Consider the following 20,125-nt stretch of genomic DNA (forward strand, 5'->3'; position numbering starts at 1 on the left):
TTTTTTTAAACAATTTCTCCCATAAAATTGATAGTCCTATTGATAGGCATTAGGCCCCTCATTGGGTGTCTTGATAACTACAGAATTTCTCTGCAAACAACATTGTTAGTGTTGACACCTTTATCAGATTCCACTACATTAATAGCAATAGTATTTAAGAATTTTCTACCTCAAGTCTGAGATTTTTTTTATACTTAATTTTCTATCATCAACTAAGACACAATAATAAATATGAATAATATTTATAATTATGTAAAAGAATTAAACTAATCCCTCAAGTCAGGTGAGAAGGAGCACTAACTGGTAGCTGAGAGGATGGGCAAGTTGCCAGGATGCCCAAATTGAAATCCTGACTCAGCCATTCAAGTTGGGTTTTTTTCACATTTTTCATAATGTATTTTATTTATTTTTTATTGTGCTATATGGGAGTACATTATGGCATTTACAAAAGTTCTTCCAATATAGAAAACGTATCATACTTGAATTCACTCCCTCCCCTATTTTCTTTTATCCCAGGCTCCCCTCATTCTGGAATAGTTCAGCAGGTATCATTTCCATATTTCCCCTCTATGTCCTTTCCCCACCTCTTCTGCCTCCTACTGGTACCAACTCCCCAGGCAGGACCTGTTTCACCCTCCTGTTCTCCAATTTTATATAAGAAAAAAAGAAAGCAAATGACAGTTTTGCATGGTTAAAATAGCTGCACAGGGAGTTTCCTTATGGTACTTCCATATGTATATATATTAGTAAGTTCCTAGTATTTCGGTTTTATTACTTATTGAATAAGGAAAACTCAAATGTCTTCTCCAGCAACTAATGGTAGTTAATTAGAGGTGAAATTTAATTGAGAAGGCTGAAAATAAGCATTTGAACTCTTAGGATCTCCTGGACTCAGATTACTCTCAGAGGCTCCTTTAATCCTCTGCTTCCTCCTTCTTTGCATGAATCTCCATTCTGAAAGTCCAGAAGGCTAGATATCCCTAGTCTTTGTCTGAGGCTGTCTCCATTACCTTCTCTCTGTCAGCTCACTCCATCTCCCTGCTTTCTGAGTTAAGTTCCACAGAGGCTATAGTCTACTCAAGAATTACTTGAGTATGGACAGGGAGGGACCAGACAGCAAAGGATGGCCATAATCTCTTAGGGGCAGAAGACACTAAGATACTTAGTTCTCCAAAATAGGAAGGATACAATCATTTCTTTTGGTATTTCAGTCTACTCTGGAAAGAGAAAGAGAAGTAGATGGGCCAGTCCAAGAATTACAATGAGTAAATCTAGCAATCCTGAAGGAGCTATTGTGGTTTTAAATGGTCCTTGGCACTCTGAAGTCCCTGGAACATGGAACATGGGTTTAGCAAGAGACAAGGGAAAACCCTTGGCGATTACATGTTACCAAAGATGGAAGATTAGTCTCTAACTAGTATAAACAGAAAATAACAGAGGGATTCACTAGGCTTTGCCTGCAGATACACAGGCCACCACTGGGGAGAAGAAGCTAAAAGCAGATAGATCTCTACATCAGAGCAGACACAGATATTTTAAGAAGGAAGCCATTTGAAATTAAAAATAGCTATTCACACCCGTGTTCAGTTGTATCTCAGTAAATTATATTGCTATAATTTACATCACTAATTAAGCTATCTGGGACATTTAAAATAATATCATAAATACAGAATTTGAATTGAATATAAATATCTAGATGATGCTGACAAACATTTGAAAAAGAAAATTTGAACAACAGAGTAATTCACTTTGATCAAGTAAATTTACATTTTAAACTTTTCTATAATGTACCAATGAAAACCACGTTTCCCTCTTTTTTTATAATTTTATAAAAAAACAAAGAAGACAGGTGATAGAACAGTGAAAGATGAGAAAAATTTAGGGATAAATTGACACAGGAGTTGTTTGAATCTAAAAGTAAGTAAAGAAATGAAAAACAGGTTTACCTTATTTAAAGGAATTTTGCACATTTTAAAAAGCATTGCTTCATATTTACATAATGTAAAATACATCTGAAGTTTCTTCACTGACTCCTAAATTCACACAAAATTATTTTTAGTATATAAATGACTCAAATTTTGTGAATATAATTTAGCTAAAAATATCTTGAATGGAATTTTTGGTAATAGGTATTAATGTGAATTGCACTGCCTGACATAAAATAAAAACAAGTATATAATCGTAAACAGATAAATGGATACTCTTACAGTAGTATTACTATTACAAATTTCCCAAACCCAAATGACTTTTTATGTAAAGGCCTTCAGATATCACTTATGATAAAACTTTTATGGGATTTATGACAAATATTCCCATTTGCACATTGTAAAGAAGAAAGCACCCATAGAAAACACTATTAAAATTGTTAGCAGGTCTTCTACCATCCCAACAAATACATCCCATTCTATTACTCTTTGTAACCTAAGGAGAAAACTGAAAATTTGATAAATATAGAATCATTCATTTCTTTATTATAGTGCATACCTTTAGAATCAGCCCCCCCCCCTTTTTTTTTTTAAATCTCTGACCACCGAATCCTCTATTCATGGCTTAAAAAAATAAGAGAAAAAGTACTGTAAATTGTATACACATGTTCTTGCAGGGATAAAAAGTTATAATTTGACATTTATCTATAAGCTAATTATATTAGGTTGAATGAGATTTTGTAAAACGAAACATATGATCTTAAATTTCTTTATATAAAAATTTTGGAATGATACCCCTACCTCATTCTCAGCACCATACATTGAGGAAGATAATTAGAAATAAAAATTAAATCGATGCCCTAAAGGGGAGTAGGAGGCTGTGGGAGAGACAATACACATACGAATAAAATAATAAAATACAATAGAAATTCTTCTACCATTAAATTCTTGATGACTAGTAAATGCAATAAATGAGGTTTGACAACAGCATAAGAACTTTTAAAACCAAGAAAAATTTCAAAAATCGGACCACCCATAATTAAGTAGATTATACAACAGTTCCATTAGTAGGTTGCTCATAAACCTAGATGGACTAAAATGATCTTCTCTTGGGATGAATTACTGGATGCTAAGTGAGGACTTTTGTCCAAACGATGCCGGAGATACTTCAGAAGCAGACAGAATGTTTTTCAATAGTAAGAGTTAAATTTAAATATGTAAATAAAAATAGAGAATTTGGTAATAGGTAATCAAATGATTAGTATCAGAATCACTCCTACATTCAGGCAGTAGATATTAGGGCCTCAAATATTGCAAATACATGAGCATTACAGCTCTGATATCAGGGTACCACACAGAAGCACAAAATGGGAAAAGAAAGGAGACTCTGAGGATCTAATCCATTACTAAACAACATGACCAAACACTAGTTTTGATTTCAAAAATATAACTTCTTAATGAATAGTACTGAGTCAATTAATTATCAAAATTTTTAAAAAGTAATTTTGAATCTCTACTTTTCTCATCTTCCATCAAAATTCCATGTAAAAAATAAAGGGCGTTCCAGTCGCCTTGCGGGCGGGTATCAGGTGAGAGGTGAGGTTGGGAAGCGACTTGCGCTCGCTGCATCTCAGGAACGATGGCTGAGGGAGATAATCACAGCACAAACCTGCTGGCTGCAGAAACTGCAAGTCTGGAAGAGCAGCTGCAAGGATGGGGAGAGGTGATGCTGATGGCCGATAAAGTCCTCCGATGGGAAAAAGCCTGGTTTCCACCTGCCATCATGGGCGTGGTTTCTCTGGTGTTTCTGATTATCCATTACCTAGATCCATCTGTGCTGTCCGGTGTTTTCCTGTTTTGTTATGTTTCTGTGCTTGGCTGACTACCTTGTTCCCATTCTAGCGCCTAGAATTTTGGCTCCAATAAATGGACCACTGAACAACAGCAAAAATTCCATGAAATCTGCAGCAATCTAGTGAAAACCCGGCGCAGAGCTGTGGGCTGGTGGAAATGCCTCTTTACACTGAAGGAGGAAAAACCGAAAATGTACTTCATGACCATGATCGTCTCTTGCTGCGGTTGCCTGGGTGGGACAGCAAGTCCACAACCTCCTCCTGACCTACCTGATCGTGACTTTTTCACTATTGCTTCCTGGACTAAACCAACATGGCATCATTTCGAAGTACATTGGAATGGCCAAGAGGGAGATCAACATACTTCTCAAACAAAAAGAGAAGAAAAATGAATAATGCACCTGCTTTGTTCAGTGAGGGTAATGGAGCCTGCATTGCCCGGAACAGTTTCTACTCTGCTGTCTGGATACTGAAGTGGCATGCATAGCTCCTTGCTTTCCCTCACTCTGTCTGCCCTTAGGTAATAGTATTTTTCACTTGCCAGGTATGGCTTTGTGCATAGCGTCTTCAAGTCAAGTGTAGCTGGGTGCATTCTCTTAAATGGACAACTTATTAGTGAGTATGACTTGTTTTGATTTTTCTCACCCAGGGTTAATTGAAATTTTATTTTTAACAGCTTTCTTTAAAATAATCCAGTGGAGAACTTTATTCTTTAGTACAGTTAACAGTGACTTTGGATAATCCTTTGAGTTGATATTTGCTTTAGCTGCATACAAGGTAGTGGTCTATGGCTACAGGAAGCTGGTTCTACCATTTGCTTCCATAAAACCGGCTTCAAAAACTATCTGAAATAGAAGCCAAGTTTACTACTTCTGATGGAGAGACCAGTTGAAATCCATTCCTCATTGTTTCTTGACCATGGGAGGGATTTCCCGTGGAATAAAATGAAACTAATACCATGCTGTAGTGTGTGTAGGTTTCTCTCTTGTGCAAAACTTAGCAATTTCTAGGAAGCATGAGTCCCTTGTCCCACTTGGGGAATCTGGCAGGCTTAGAGCTCTTGTTCCCTGACATTACTTCAAGTTAGTCAGTCCTTAAGGGCGTTTGAATAACATACTCTCAAAAAATCATAGGGAGGACTTTTAGCATATTTCAGATTTCCAGCTGACTTCAAGTACACAATAGGTTCAAACACACATGACCTTTACTCCAAGACCAACCAATAAGGGGCAGAAGTCTTCTATGCTTAGTCAAGACTCATTGCAGCAGAAAATAAAATAACCTTTTTCTCAAGTTTTAAGACCAGAAAAAGCCCCCAGGAATAAGCCTGAGAAAATCCTCCTTTTGGGGTGACACCGGCTACATTTCAGTTTGCATTGGAGACTGTACTTCCCCTTGATGTGTCTCAGAAAAAAAATGCAAGGGCTGCTGGTCGGAGCAGACTTGGGCCAGTTGGCCTCTGGTCTGCATGGGTTTTGTAACTCTTTGGAAAGCTTCTTATCACTCTTTTTCCCTCTTTGTAGCTAGAAACTTAAGAGTGGTTGAAATTTGTAGGATTAAACCTCCAAGGGCCAAAAATGTGATGTGCTTGGGAGCAGTTGTTAAACTGACCGGCTATAAGATGGTTCTGTGGATTTACTGCACTGGCACTTAGACTCTGTACCTAGTGAGTGTTTCCTGCCCTTCCGTATTGCTGTAAACAGTGGCGCCCATTGCACTTGTGTTTGATTTGTTTTTTTAATGTTTCCTATGATAACTACCTTAATTTTACATGTTTCCTCATTGTAAATAAGCCTGTCTTCCTATCTGGGTTTTTTTGTGAATACTTGTTCTACCAATTAACTACTTTGGCAGTTTTAAACCTGTATTTCTTCTATTTTGTTTTGTGTAAAAGGAGAAAAATTTTAAAAAGCTGGAATCTAAAAAAAAAAAAAAAAGAACAGTACTAAGAAACATCAAAAGAATTAATTTTACATGAGGGAGTAAAAATAATGTAAAATAGGCTCTAAAGCCAAAAATCATAAAGGGAAAATACTGATATATTGGACTGAGCAAAAATACAAAACTTCACTGCAAGAAAACACTTAAAAAAAAGAAAAACTAGAAAATTATCAGATATGGGCAAAATTACATTTTTTAATACTTTAAAAGTTGGTATCAATTAGGAATTAAAAAACTCATGTCGAGAATTGTGGTTATTTTCCACAAGATGATCCTAAGAAATGAATTCACGCATTGAGTAGTTTGTGTGGGAGGGGCAGGAAGCAATGGCAAGAGCAGGGTAGAAAATGAGATAAGGAAGACTGATAATAAAGGAATGTTATCATGGGAGCTACCACTGCAGGTGATGATAGCTTAATCCTACAAGGAAATGGTGTAGAACCTAGGCCTCACAGTTAAAAACTGTGGTATATATACACAATGGAGTTTTATTCAGTTATAAGGAAGAGTACAATTATTTTGTTTGTAGGTAAATGGATGGAACTGGAGAACTTCATTTAAGCAAAGTTAGCCAGGCTCAAAAAATCAAAGGTCACATGTTTTCTCTCATATGTGGAAGCTAGAATTATATGTTAAATGTATATATAGAAACAAATATGATCATATATACATACATATGTATATAGACATATAGTAACAGAGAGAACAAAATTATATTAGTGAGTTTGTCTGAGGGGGCTATGGAAGGTGGGAGAGCTAAAGAAAATGTTAGAGGATGAAAATATTGAAACAATCCATCTATTTATGAAGATAACATAAATGCACTGTACAATAAACTGTTGAGTACTAGGGGAGCATGGTGATAAAAAATGAGTGAATAAGGAGGGGAGGGGATTAATTTGATGAAAGCATGATATATACAGACCTGAAATGCCAAAATGAAACCCCTTTGAACTATCAATATATACTTAATAAAAAAAAAAGGGCAGGAAGGGAAAAAAATTCTTTTCTGTGGGTGGGTAGTAATGAGAGGGGGTAGGCACAAGGAAAGTACAAATGAAAGTAAATTTTTTGGATGTATTTTGTGTCCATATATGAAAATAGAAGGATGAAACCTGTTGAAATCATTCTAAAAGGAAGGGAGAGAAGAGAAGAGGGAGTGGGTAAACCCAACTAAGACATATTTCAAACACATATCTAAATGTCACAATGTATCCCCTATACAACTATTATATGCTAATAAAATCATAAAAAATTAAAAATTTTTAAAAACTCAAGTGGCAAAGAAGATAGGTTTTTATCATCAACTCCTGTCAGGCAGCTATCATGGCAAAGCAGCCCCTGACACTTGTAGTTAGCTATGTGGAAAGGCAGAGCAGCTTTGGAGAGAGTGGAGACTGGCACCTGGGAGCTGTCTGGTATTCACTGACATGGTGTGCATCAAGACAAAAGGCAGGGTATCCATAGCATCTGCTACAATAAGCAGAAATGAGCTAGTAGTTTATATAAAAATATACAAAGTTTGATCTACATGAAAAAATAAGGATCAATATTCGCAATAACCAAGAAAAGCAAATTTTTAAGTATTTGGAATTTTCATACACATAAATTAAGACTTTTTTATAATGTGGGAAAAATACACTCTCATACTGTTAGTGGGAATGCAATTGGTAAAAGTTTTCTGGAAAATAATTAGACAATGTGTTTCATAATGTTGATGTACACTGATCCAACATTTCCTGCCCCTCTATCACCCATCTGTGCCTTCTTTTTCTCCATAGTATATGTCATCATATAATAACTGCATAATTTTTACTTATTTCATTTTGTTTACTGTTATTATTGTCACTAGAGTGCAATCCTCATGATGGCAAGGACATTTGCCTGCTGCATGCATTATCACTCAGAACCAAGAAGCATGGCCATCACATAACAGATAGTCAATAAAATTTGTTCAATCAGTGATTTTCCATGTAGTATCATTAGACAACAGAAAAACTGATTAAAAGTATGTTTAAATAAGGGATCCAAGATGGCAACTAGAATGCAGAAACAGATAGCATGAGCTCCATAAATCAAAAATTTTGCTGAGACACTGGAGCCACACAGCAGAAAAAAAGCACCAAGAGGAATCAGGGCTTCCACACGCTGAACCCCCAGCCTGTACAAAGCTTCTCTGTACAGGAGGGCTGCACAGGAGGCGCCCATGCCACCAGACACCAGCTCCAAACGCAGGCTCCAAACCTGCTTGGGAAACACAGACCAACAGGTGAGCAAATAAGTGGCACATGGTATCTCCACAGCCACCCCTGGGATAAACCACCCTGCCCTGCAAAAAAAAAAAAAAAAAACTGAATAAACAAGGAACTGAAAAGGAACATGCAGCAGAGGGGGCGGGGTGCTCTGAGTGCACCAAAGAAGGGGAGGAGCAAGTTGCTGATCTCCTTGGGAATTTACAGTAAACAAAGGCTGGAAAGGCAGATGGGCCAACAGAGGGCAGGTGATAAGCCACTGCCTGAAACAGGGCAGATAGCAGCGCACAAAGCTCATCTCCTGAGTCAGCAAGCAACATCCAAAGTCAAACAACATTGCAAAATTGAAAAACAATCAGAAAACAGCATAACATGCTGACTGCAGGGAGCTGGCTGACAGATCTCTGAACTTGCCCCAGAGAAAGGGGGCAAGGAAAAGAAACAAGCCCCCAATAAATCAACACAGTGAAAACCCAACTCGAAAGCAGGATGGCTGGTGGGCTACAGAGATGATCTCTGGAACCTGACGACAAGCCACACCTCACTGAGGGAGGAGCTGACAAAGCAGCTGCCACTGAAAGATGGGAAAAAAACTGACAAGTCTCCCCAACCACCTGGTGAGACTAAGACAGATCTTTTGCTTAAAAACCAGTAAAAATACAAGGACTGGATACTGAAGGTGTAACACCAGAACTACTAAGACTGAAATTCTGTTGTTCCTGAACGTGGAGTTTATGTTTTTGTTTGTTTGTTTTGTTCCCTGTTTGTTTGTCCATCACAACTCCCTGTTGATTTCTTTGGTTTTCTTTCTTTCTTTTTTATTTTCTGTTTTTCTTTTGCTTTCTTTATTTTGTTAGTTTTACTATTGTAAGCTAGCTAATACTAAATTACACACAGACCAGGGACAGAAACAGCACCAAGTGGAGAAATAGGAAGATGAAAGAGGGATGGAAACCATTCTACCCCCAAAAAACTTAACACAGGATTCCAAGGGAAATGAAGAAAACAGATACCCAGTCCCAGACTCCAACAAAACAAAGAGAAACTATGATAAGGAGCCTCATGAAGTCCACAAAAACATGCTTAAAGAAGAAATCCTGGAAGTAATCACTGAGAATTTAATGAAGATGTTACTAGACATGGTCAACCAAAATGTACAAGAGGCACTTAAGAAATTCCAAGTCAACAAAAACAAAGAATACAAGAAAACACAAAAACAAATAAATGAACTCATAGGAGCCCTAAATAAACACCAAAGTGAAACAGAGTACACCATAAATAGAGAGATAAATGAATTAAAGGCAAAAATTGACAATACTAAAGAGGAAATGACACATGGTATGGAAAACCTCAGAAAAAAAAAGAAACATAAATACAAAACACAATGGAAGGCCACTCCAGCAGACTAGAACAAGCAGAAAACAGAATCTCAGAACTTGAAGATGAAATGAAAATTAAAGGAAAAACTGAATAGCTATTACTCAAACAACTCAAGACTGGTGAGAGAAATATGCGCCAACTCCATCAAAAGACCAACCCTGAGAATCATGAACATTGAAGAAGGAGAAGAGGTGCAAGCAAAAGCAATTTATAATAAATTCAACAAAATAATAATAGAAAATTTCTTAAATCTGGAGAAACTATGCCCATTCAGGTAAAGGAAGCCTCCAGGACACCAGCTTGACCAAAATGGAACTACCCCATGACATGTTACCATTAAAACAACAACCACAGAGACTAGAGAAAGAATACTGAAGTCTGTAAGAGAGAAGTTAATGAAAATGAAAACACAACATACCAGAATCTATGGGACATAGCAAAGGCAGTCCTAAGAGGAAAGTTTACAGCCATGAGAGCACATATTAAAAGGACAGAAAGATCTCAAATCAATGACCTGATACTACATCTCAAACTCCTAGAAAAACAAGAACAAGCAAATCCCAAAACAAACAGAAGGAGAGAAATAATTAAAATAAGGGCTGAAATCAATGAAATAGAAACAAAAAAAATACAAAGAATCAATGAAATAAAAAGCTGGTTCTTTAAAAAAAAATAAATAAAATTGACAGACACTTGGCAAACCTGACTAAAATGAGGAGAGAAAAAACCCAAATCCATAAAATCAGAAATACAAAAGGGGAGATAACAACAAACACCATGGTAATCCAGGAAATCATCAGAGACTACTTTGAGAACCTATATTCTAATAAATTTGAAAATTTTGAAGAAATGGACAGATTTCTAGATACTCATAACCATCCAACATTGGAACCAAGAGGACATTAATCACCTGAATAGATCTATAACACAAGATGAAATTGAAGCAGCAGTAAAGAGTCTCCCAAAAAAGAAAAGTCCAGGACCTGAAGGATTCTCAGCTGAATTCTACAGGACCTTTAAAGAAGAACTAATACTAACCCTTCTTAAACTTTTCCACAAAATAAAAAGAGAAGGAACACTGCCAAACTCAATCTATGAAGCCAGTGTTACACTCATACCCAAGCCAGAGAAAGACACCTCCAAAAAGGAGAACTATAGACCTGTCTCCTTAATGAACATCAATGCAAAAATCCTCAATAAAACAATGGCAAACCAAATCCAGCAACACATCAGAAATATCATTCACCACCACCAAGTCTGCTTCATCCCAGGGATGCAGGGGTGGTTCAACATATGCAAATCTATATAATACAGCACATTAATAGAAGCAAAGACAAAAACCACTTGATCATTTCAATAGATGCAGAAAAAGCCTTTAATAAGATCCAACATTACTTCATGATAAAGCTCTAAGAAACTAAGAATAGAAGGACAGTACCTCAACATTGTAAAGTCTATATATGACAAACCTATAGCCAACATCACACTGAATGTGGAAACCATTTCCCCTAAAATCAGGAATGAACAAGGGTACCCACTATGCCTACTCCTATTCAACATAATCCTGGATTTCCTAGCCAAAGCAATTAGGCAAGAAGAAGAAATAAAAGAATATAAATAGCTAAAGAAACTGTCAAAACATCCCTATTTGCAGACAATATGATCCTACACCTTAAAGACCCAAAAAACTCTACCCAAAAACTCCTAGACAACATAAACTGCTACAGTAAGGTGGCAGGATACAAAATCAACCTACAAAAATCATTAGCTTTTCTATACACCAACAACAAACAAACTGAGAAGGAATACATGGAAACAATTCCATTTACAACAGCCTCAGAAAAAAATCAAATACCTAGGAGTAAACTTAACAAAGGAAGTGAATGACCTCTACAAGGAGAACTACAAACCCCTGAAGAAAGAGATCGAGGAAGACTACAGAAGGTGGAAAGATCTCCTATGCTCATGGTTTGGTAGAATCAATATAGTAAAAATGGCTATATTACCAAAAACAATCTACATGTTTAACGCAATTCCCATCAAAATCCCAATGACATTCATCACAGAGACTGAAAATCTACCCTAAAGTAGATTTTGAAACACAAGAGACCATGAATAGCCAAGGCAATACTCAGCAAAAAAGAGCAATGCTGGAGGTATCACAATACCTGACTTCAAACTACATTACAAAGCCATAGCAATAAAAACAGCATGGTACTGGCACAAAAACAGACATGAAAATCAGTTGAACAGAATAAAGGACCTGGATATGAATCCACACAGCTATGCCCACCTTATTTTTGACAAAGGTGCCAAAAATATATGATGAAGAAAAGACAGCATGTTCAACAAATGTTGCTGGGAAAAATCATTATCCATCTGCAAAAAACTGAAACTAGATCCATGTTTATCACCCTATACTAGGATCAACTCAAAATAGTTCAAGGACCTTAATATCAGAACAAAAACTCTGTAGTTAGTGCAGGAAAGAGCAGGGAATACACCGGAAGTAGTAAGTATAGGCAAGGACTTCCTCAATAGAACCCCAGCGGCTCAGCAACTAAGAGAAAGAATGGACAAATGGGACTTCATAAAATTAAAAAGCTTCTGCAAAACAAAAGAAATGATCTTTACACTGAAGAAACAACCCACAAAGTGGGAGAAAATATTTGCAAGCTATACATCAGACACAGGACTGATAACCAGAATACACAGGGAACTTAAAAAATTAAGCTCTCCCAAAATGAATGAACCAATAAAGAAATAGGCAACTGAACTAAACAGAACTTTCTCAAAAGAAGAAATTCAAATGGCAAAAAAAAACAGATGAAAAAATGCTCACCATCTCTAGCCATAAAGGAAATGCAAATCAAAACCACACTAAGATTCCACCTCACCCCTGTTAGAATAGCCATCATCAAAAACATCACCAACATGTGTTGGCAAGGATGTAGGGAAAAAGGAATCCTCATACACTGCTGGTGGGAATGCAAACTAGTGTAACCACTCTGGAAAAAAATATGGAGGCTTTTTAAAAATCTAAACATAGATCTGCCATATGATCCAGCAATCCCTCTCCTGGGGCTATACTCAGAGGAATGCAACACAGGTTACTCCAGAGGAATCTGCACACTCATGTTTATTGCAGCACTATTCACAATAGCCAAGTAATTGAAACAACCAAGTTGCCCCACTATTGATGAATGGATCAAGAAAATGTGGTACTTGTACACAATGGAATTTTACTAAGCCATGAAGAAGAATGAAATCTTATTATTCTTAACTAAATGGATGGAACTGGAGAACATCATTCTGAGTGAGGTTAGCCAGGCTCAGAAGACCAAAAATCATATGTTCTCCCTCATATGTGGTCTTTAGATCTAGGGCAAATACAGCAATGTTGTTGGACTTGGGTCCCATGCTAAGGGGAGAGCACATACGGGAGGTATGGGGATAGGCAGGAATCCCAAAACATGAAATGATGTCCCCACTGCAGAGGAGCTAATACAGAAACCTTAAAGCAACAGAGGTCAATATGGAAAGGGGATCAGGAACTAGTGAAACGGTCAGGAAGAGATGAATCAATTTGGGTTGTAATATACTTATGCATGGAAGCAATGCTAGGAATCTCTGTGTATAGCTATCCTTATCTCAACTAGCAAAAATGCTTTGTCCTTCTTATTATTGACATAAGCAATAATAAGCAATTTTCTTCAAGAAAATTGGAGAAAAGGGCAGAACAGTTTCTGCTCGGCAGAAGAGGTTCTCCTTCCTTGCCCTACTTCCAGGGAGGTAGAGGGAGGGGCGGGGGGAAAGGGGAGGAGAAATGGCCCAAACAATGTATGCACATGTGAATAAATGAATTAAAAATTTTTAAGTTTTTAAAAAGTATGTTCAAATAAATTTTATCTTCATGTTGTATATAATGCTGAGTTAAAAATAATATTACAAAAGCTGTTGATTATATAATATGCACATATATTACACAGATTAAAATGTTATGGATTTATACTCATGACATGAAAAACTGTGTATTATGCATCCTTAAGTCACCAAGGCATTTTAACAAACAACACATTCAGTATGACTCAATTTTAGCTAAAAATATGGTTTTCATACAAATATAGACCTGGCAAAATATACTACAGGAAAATATTCACTCTGGTTATTCTCTGGCTGGTTGACTTATATGTGATTTTTATTATTTTCTAATATGAATTTTATAAAGTATGTGTTTTGTACTGAAAATGAACTGTAAAGCTATTTTGATTGTGAAATAGTGAATCCAGTATAGAAAGCCCACAATAGTTATAACGCTGAAACTTTAACTTTTAAAAGATAGTGAATCAACCGAATGTCAAACAAACTTTTTTAAATTATCAAAACATTTGCATATAATGTCTAATGAGTCTAACTTGTGAATTCTAGATTTTGATTTCAGCATAACCACTGATTTGACTGAAGCAAAAACAAGAAAAATAAATTTAATGGAATTGAAAGTATAATGATTTCGATCTATGTATGTCTTTTGTTGCTCGGGCAAACAGCATTGGTCAATCCTCAGATCACTCAGGTCAGTATAGAAATTAAATATCATCATCTTTGCTTTGATGCTAAATCCACAATATAAAATTCTTGACTTTATACATATTTTTTCTTAATTTTGTGGTTATAAAAGTATATCATCTGTTAGCTGATAAAACACATTGTATTTAAAGGTTTATTAGTTTAAAGTATAACTTTAAAATATTTAGAAATAATGAATATGGGCCCTAATGTAGTCCCCCAAAGGATGGGCCTATAGACTCTGGACCCAGGCAACCAATTCCCTTAGTCCTCCTCACCTCATTCTGTCTTAATCTAAAAGCAACCTGCACCTTGTGCTCAAATAATTGGACACTACCGTGGTTTACTTATAGATTTTAGCCTTATCATTCTGTTTAATGTGAACTTAAAGTATTGCTTCAACCAATCTAGTTGAAAGAAATTACAAAATGCCATCACAAAATATGGCACTTTTGCATGCTGCTGACTTTGGTTGGCATACATGTCAGGCAGAAGCTTTCTTTGAGATCCTGTAATCTTCCGGGAGGTAGATCCTCTAAGAGGAGCTCTATTTTCATGATTCTCCTTCTCAGGAATCTCATCAACCAGGGAGGATTAACTGGGATCAAGCAGAGGACAAGGTGACACCATGCCAGATATTATGTCACAGTCTGCCACTGATTCTTCTGAGAGCCCATTCATCTTTCCCCTAAATCATTAATTCTTCCCTAAATTGTCTGTGTACTCCTTTTCCCTCTCCACTGTGAAAAAGTATGTAACCTTCTAAATCTCACTGGGTTAGGTGGTATTCATTTTTTTTCATGTGATGCCTTCATGCATGTAATTAATTTGCACCTTTTCTCTTGTTAATATTGTCTATTGTCAGTATATTTCATAGACTCAATTACTGAGCTCTCAGAAGCAGACATAATGTTTTTCCTCCACTACACAGTTTCAGTCATTTATTTTCATGGTATTACATGAATGCTGAGTTATAACCAAAACTTGTCTTTGTAAGTCGACTGTTGAGATGTGTTGAAACTATTCCAGGAATGGGGAGGGGAGGAGGGATAAAGGAGAATGATGGAGGGAGTGATTTCAACTATGATGTGTTTGGTAAGAACTTTTGTAAATGTCACAAGGGACTCCCAGTACAATGATATAAAAAAGGTATGATTTGAAAACCAACTAACAAAAATAAAGACAGCCCTATCTATGAAACACATCATGAATATCTATTAGTTTTCAGTTTGCATCTGGGTAGCAGAGCAAAGAGACATGTTAACTGCTGCATATCATGTGAGAAGTGTGGTCAAGACGGCTTCTTCTTTAGGAAATGGAACGTGCACAGAATAAGGAAATTCTACACAAAGAACATATATACTTATTTTTTTCCAATAGAGAGTTCCATGACTTTAGATTATCCTAAAATATCCAGATTTTGTCACTTCTTTTATCCAATTTCACAGGCAGGCTTTGTAATAATTAGCATGTCAATATTTCATGATAAACAAACAGATGCTATCTGCTATAATGTGCTCAATTTCCTGTGCCAGTATTAAGTATAATACATGTCTGCAATCTTAACATCTGGTATTTTGTTCTTAAAGAAAAATGTATAATAAATTCCAACCATTATCTTCATGTGAATGTATCATTAATAACTTTATAATGATATCTCCATATATATTCAACTGAAAACTTCTATAGATGCAAGAAAAAGCAGAATCAGCTATGTTTGTGCCAATATGCAGAAGATAATATCTTTTTGAGGGAGGACATACTGGGGTAAACTCAGGGCTCTGGGCTTGCTAGATGGCACTCTACAGCTTGAGCCACTCCATCACCATATTTTGTGTTGATTAATTTTGAGGCAGGGACTCACTTAACGCCTGGGCCAGCCTAGATCTTGATCCTCCACTTGTGTTTCCCTATCCAGCTAGGAATAACAGGCATGCACCACCACGCCCAGCCAATAGTTAAGACAAGAACTTATGAACTTTTTTGTCTGGAATACCCTCAAACTGTCGTCCTCCCAATCTCCACCTCCCAAGTAGCTAGGATTATAGGTTTAAACCACCATGCCCAGTGTCTGTTACATCTTGATGTAGAAACAAGCATGATCTGGTATGCTGAGAAATGTGACAGGTGGAAAAAATGATACCTAATGATAGAGTCCTGAACCCTCATTGCTGAGCAAGTTGTACAATCACTGTCCCAACTCCTCTGCTGAAAGAAAATCTCACCTCTTCATAAAGCATGAAATAGCAAAGGATGTCACAGCAGAAGCCACATCTCTTAGATAAACAGGGAAACCAACAAAGACTGGATACTAAGCCTGACTAAGAAAATAGAACGTGGATACTAATGGGATACTGTATTGCAAGAAGGACTTGACCAGAAGACTGCAGAGAATTGTTTTCTAAGTAATTAAATTTTCTTAAAAAAACACATCAAGTATTATTACACACATGTACATATGCATTAAATTATGTACTAAACTGAATTTAGTACATATAGAAATAAATTTTCGGGGACAGCATAGGGTTTAAACTCAGGGACTTCTGCTATCGTAGGCAGGTGCTTACCACTTGGACCACACCTCCTGCCCTCTTGCTTTAGGTATTTTTCAAATAGGGTCTTGCATTTATGCCTAGGCCAGACTGGACCACAATCCTCCTACCTATGCCTCCTACTAAATAGGTGATAGGCATGAACCACACTGCCCAGCATTTGTTGGCTAAGATGAGGTCTCACAAACTTTTTGTGTGTGGCACTGGAGTTTGAACTCAGGTTTTCAAAGTTGCTAGGCAGGTGCTCTTACCACTTGGTCCACTCTACCACCCCTTTTTGTGATGGTTTTTTTTGTGTGAACTATTTGCCTAGGGCTGGCTTCAATCCAGGATTCTCCTGATCTCTGCCTCCTGAATAACTAGAATTATAGGCATGAGCCACCAGCAGCTAAAAGTTCCCACTTAGCCATTGAGAGTAATAAAGAAGTATTAAAACATTCACAAATAAGTGTATAAGTCATAGGAATGACATTACAAAAATGTAAATCTTAAGCGTTTTCTGTCACTATTATTCTACTCTACTGCAGGTGTTTTTCTTCTCTTTGTTGTTATTGTTGTTGTTTTTGAGACTGGGTCGGCATATGTAGCCAGGTTGACCTCAAACTCCAGATCCTCCCACTTCAGCCTTCCAGACACTGGGATTACAGCTGTGTGCACCATGCCCAAGTTTCTGTCACTTATTTGATGACACAGTACATCCTCTTTGAAGAAGGAGTGACAGCAAAAAAAAAATGATTGAATGAATACTGAAACAATTATTTGTTTTAACTTCTATCATAAATATTAATAGATAAAATCCACATAAAGTAAAGCTCTTTGAAGCCCTCAATAGCTTTTTCTTGCTGACATAGTCTTACTATGTACTCAGGTTGGCTTTGAACTCACAATTTTCTTGCCTCAGTCTCCCATGTGCTGAGATTACAGGTATATACCACTATGCCTGGTTTCTCAATAGCTTTAGGAGTATAAAGTGGTCCTAAAAACAAAATATGTTTCTTTGGATCATTTCTCAAGAACCATAGTGGTTCCATGCCTTTACTTGGGTTGAACAAAAGAGGGCTTGTTAGAGATCATCCCTTAAAAATACAAATCCATTAACCAGGTAAATGTATAACACATAATCAAACTACTTCAGCATATATGATTTTAATTATTTGTCTTGAATTGAGCTCATGCAGGCTCTGGACTAACTACCACAAACCATTAAAGACAGAACTGCTGCTGAATCCAAGTCTTTTCATATCATTTACAAAAATAGACTTCAGATCTCTACAGAATTGGAAAGGAGTCTACTTCATAAAAAGAAGCAAAGTGGTCTTTTATAGGAGACTCTCACATGGCAATGTATTCTTGTACTCTCTCACACTTTATGTCAGCTCATGAAGCTTGCTGAAAAGCTTGGGAACAAATGACCTTTTTATTTTTGAAGTTGAGGTTCCAGATAAAGCTTTATCTGTCTGCACAATGAGGAGAGCAAAAGAAAAGTACTTTGGCCTACTACATACACCTTATAGGTTTCGGTGCCAGTTCAGTGATACAGTAATGACAATTTTAAGCTTCTGAACAGTTTACCTAGAATACTGGACATGACCTCCCTTTTGTTACATAATAAACAGTAAGTTGAATTGCTAAAGCTCAGCTGACCTAGTGGGCATACATTTAAAAGAACTGAAAAACAAGCTATCACACCTAGTATCTGTCCTTTTAACTTGAGACAGTACACATCTATCATCCTAACAACAATTCATCGCAATATGGCTTCTCTCAGCTGTTGACCAGCAATTGGACATGGCTCTCCTAAGGGAAGGAGGCACTGGTAGATGATGCCTTATATTACATTGATGGATCTGTTAAATTAGGTTTTGTCTGGTAGCTACCGAGCTATTGAGCTACTAAGACACTGCCCCAACACATATACTTTGACAAGAATTATTGTATGCTTCATCACCATAATGATCCCATCAGAACTAAAGAGGAAATGTGACACATGGTGTTAGGGATTTCTTAAAAGACTCCAGAATGGATGAAAAAAGATAATGTTTATTCGTAATTTTTTTTCATGACATTCATAATACTATGTATGGCAATAGCACAAGTGAAGACATCCTTGATGATTGAGGAAGACAATTTATGGACTACTGATACCTGGCTTTTATGTTAATGAGATGCTTGAAGACTGAACCTCTCTAAGCCTGTTTCCTTATCAGTAAAATGAAAATCCAAGTACTTGAATGGCATCTCTGTTGTTAGGATTAGTCATATACTAAGGCTTTTCTGACATGATTACTCTCCTATGGTCTATAGTCATCATTTCATTTTATGCTTTAAAACAAACTTGTCATAACGGTCCCAAAATTAGACCAGTGTAACTTAAAATCAGTTCCAGTTTCTATAACTATGTAACAAAGATTCACGAAACTTGATTGCTTAAAATAACATCTATGAAAGCCATGGATTCTGTGGATCCAAAATATAGACAGGGGAAGATTCATCTATATTATCTCTCAATTATAAAGATCAGAAGGTGGGCTCACTTGCCACCTGAGGGCTGGACTCACGGAGTCTTGTTCACTTGCACACCTGGTGCCTGGGTGACTGCTGACCAGAGGGAGCACCACACAGTCTCTCCTTGTGACTTGGCCTCCTCTCAGCATGCTGACTTCAAGGAAGCCAGACTTCCTTCATGTCAGTTCTGACCTCCAAACACTCCAGAAAATGAAGTGGCGACATCACTCTATGACACAGCATAGAAAGACGATGCAGTGCTGTTTCTGCAGTATTCTATTGATTGTAAACAATTTGGAAGCCCGCCCAAACCCCATCTATTAACTGGAGGAGTTTCAGGGAATTTATGGGAGGTCTTTTTAATAGCCACAAAATCTGAACCAATAATACAATAAAGAAAAAAAAAAGAGACACAGTTTCTAAATTTGTTGGCTAAACCAACTTTACTACTTCTCATAAAGTAATTTAAGCATTGTAACCCCATTTTCTGCCATTGTGCCTCTCACATTCAACCTGACTCAGTCCCTTTCCACCATGAAATCAATCTAGGTTCATAAATTGATTTCTTTCATCACTATTCCATCATCTTAATCACTCCTTCATTCCTCAGCATTCTATTAATATATTTTAGCATAATATTTAAGCAATAAGATTAACTATAATTAATAAGTAATATTTACATAGTGTTTTATTAAATTTATGAAATTTCTAAATATCCTGGCTCACCTGACTCTCCCCACCATTATACTAGGTGAACTTGATAAGATTTACACTCCAAGGCTAAGTGTTTAGCTCTCTAATAATACCCTTTCTATTTTCCTTTTCTAGGTTCTCATTTATTCTCACAGTACCAACTATAACCTCATATACATCAATCTTTCAATCAGTGTTTAAAGTACTTAATAAGAATTAATGCTATTGTTTACTTTAGGTCAGGCTGGCCTCAGACTCACTATGTAGTTGAAGCTAGCCTCAAATTCTCAATCCTCCTGCCACCACCTCCAGAAATTCATTCTACGAAGCCAAGATTACTCTGATACCAAATCCAAATGAGGACACAATAAAAAATGAAATTTCTAGACAAATTCCCTTGATGATCACAGATGCAGAAATTCTTAATAAAATACTTTCAAACTGAATTCAAAACTCAT

The 20,125-nt window shown here is 36.7% G+C and overlaps 1 protein-coding gene and 1 pseudogene across 2 annotated transcripts in view; one reads left to right on the forward strand and one right to left on the reverse strand.

The window, feature by feature from the left end:
• Stpg2 (sperm tail PG-rich repeat containing 2) overlaps positions 1-20,125 on the reverse strand; it is a 574,528-nt gene that overhangs the window by 192,713 nt on the left and 361,690 nt on the right. The gene's annotated exons all lie outside the window — the stretch shown is intronic.
• On the forward strand, positions 3,555-4,915 carry LOC109702907 (ADP-ribosylation factor-like protein 6-interacting protein 1 pseudogene; annotated as a pseudogene).

This window comes from Castor canadensis, chromosome 9 (assembly GCF_047511655.1).
Source record: "Castor canadensis chromosome 9, mCasCan1.hap1v2, whole genome shotgun sequence".
NCBI lineage: Eukaryota > Metazoa > Chordata > Mammalia > Rodentia > Castoridae > Castor > Castor canadensis.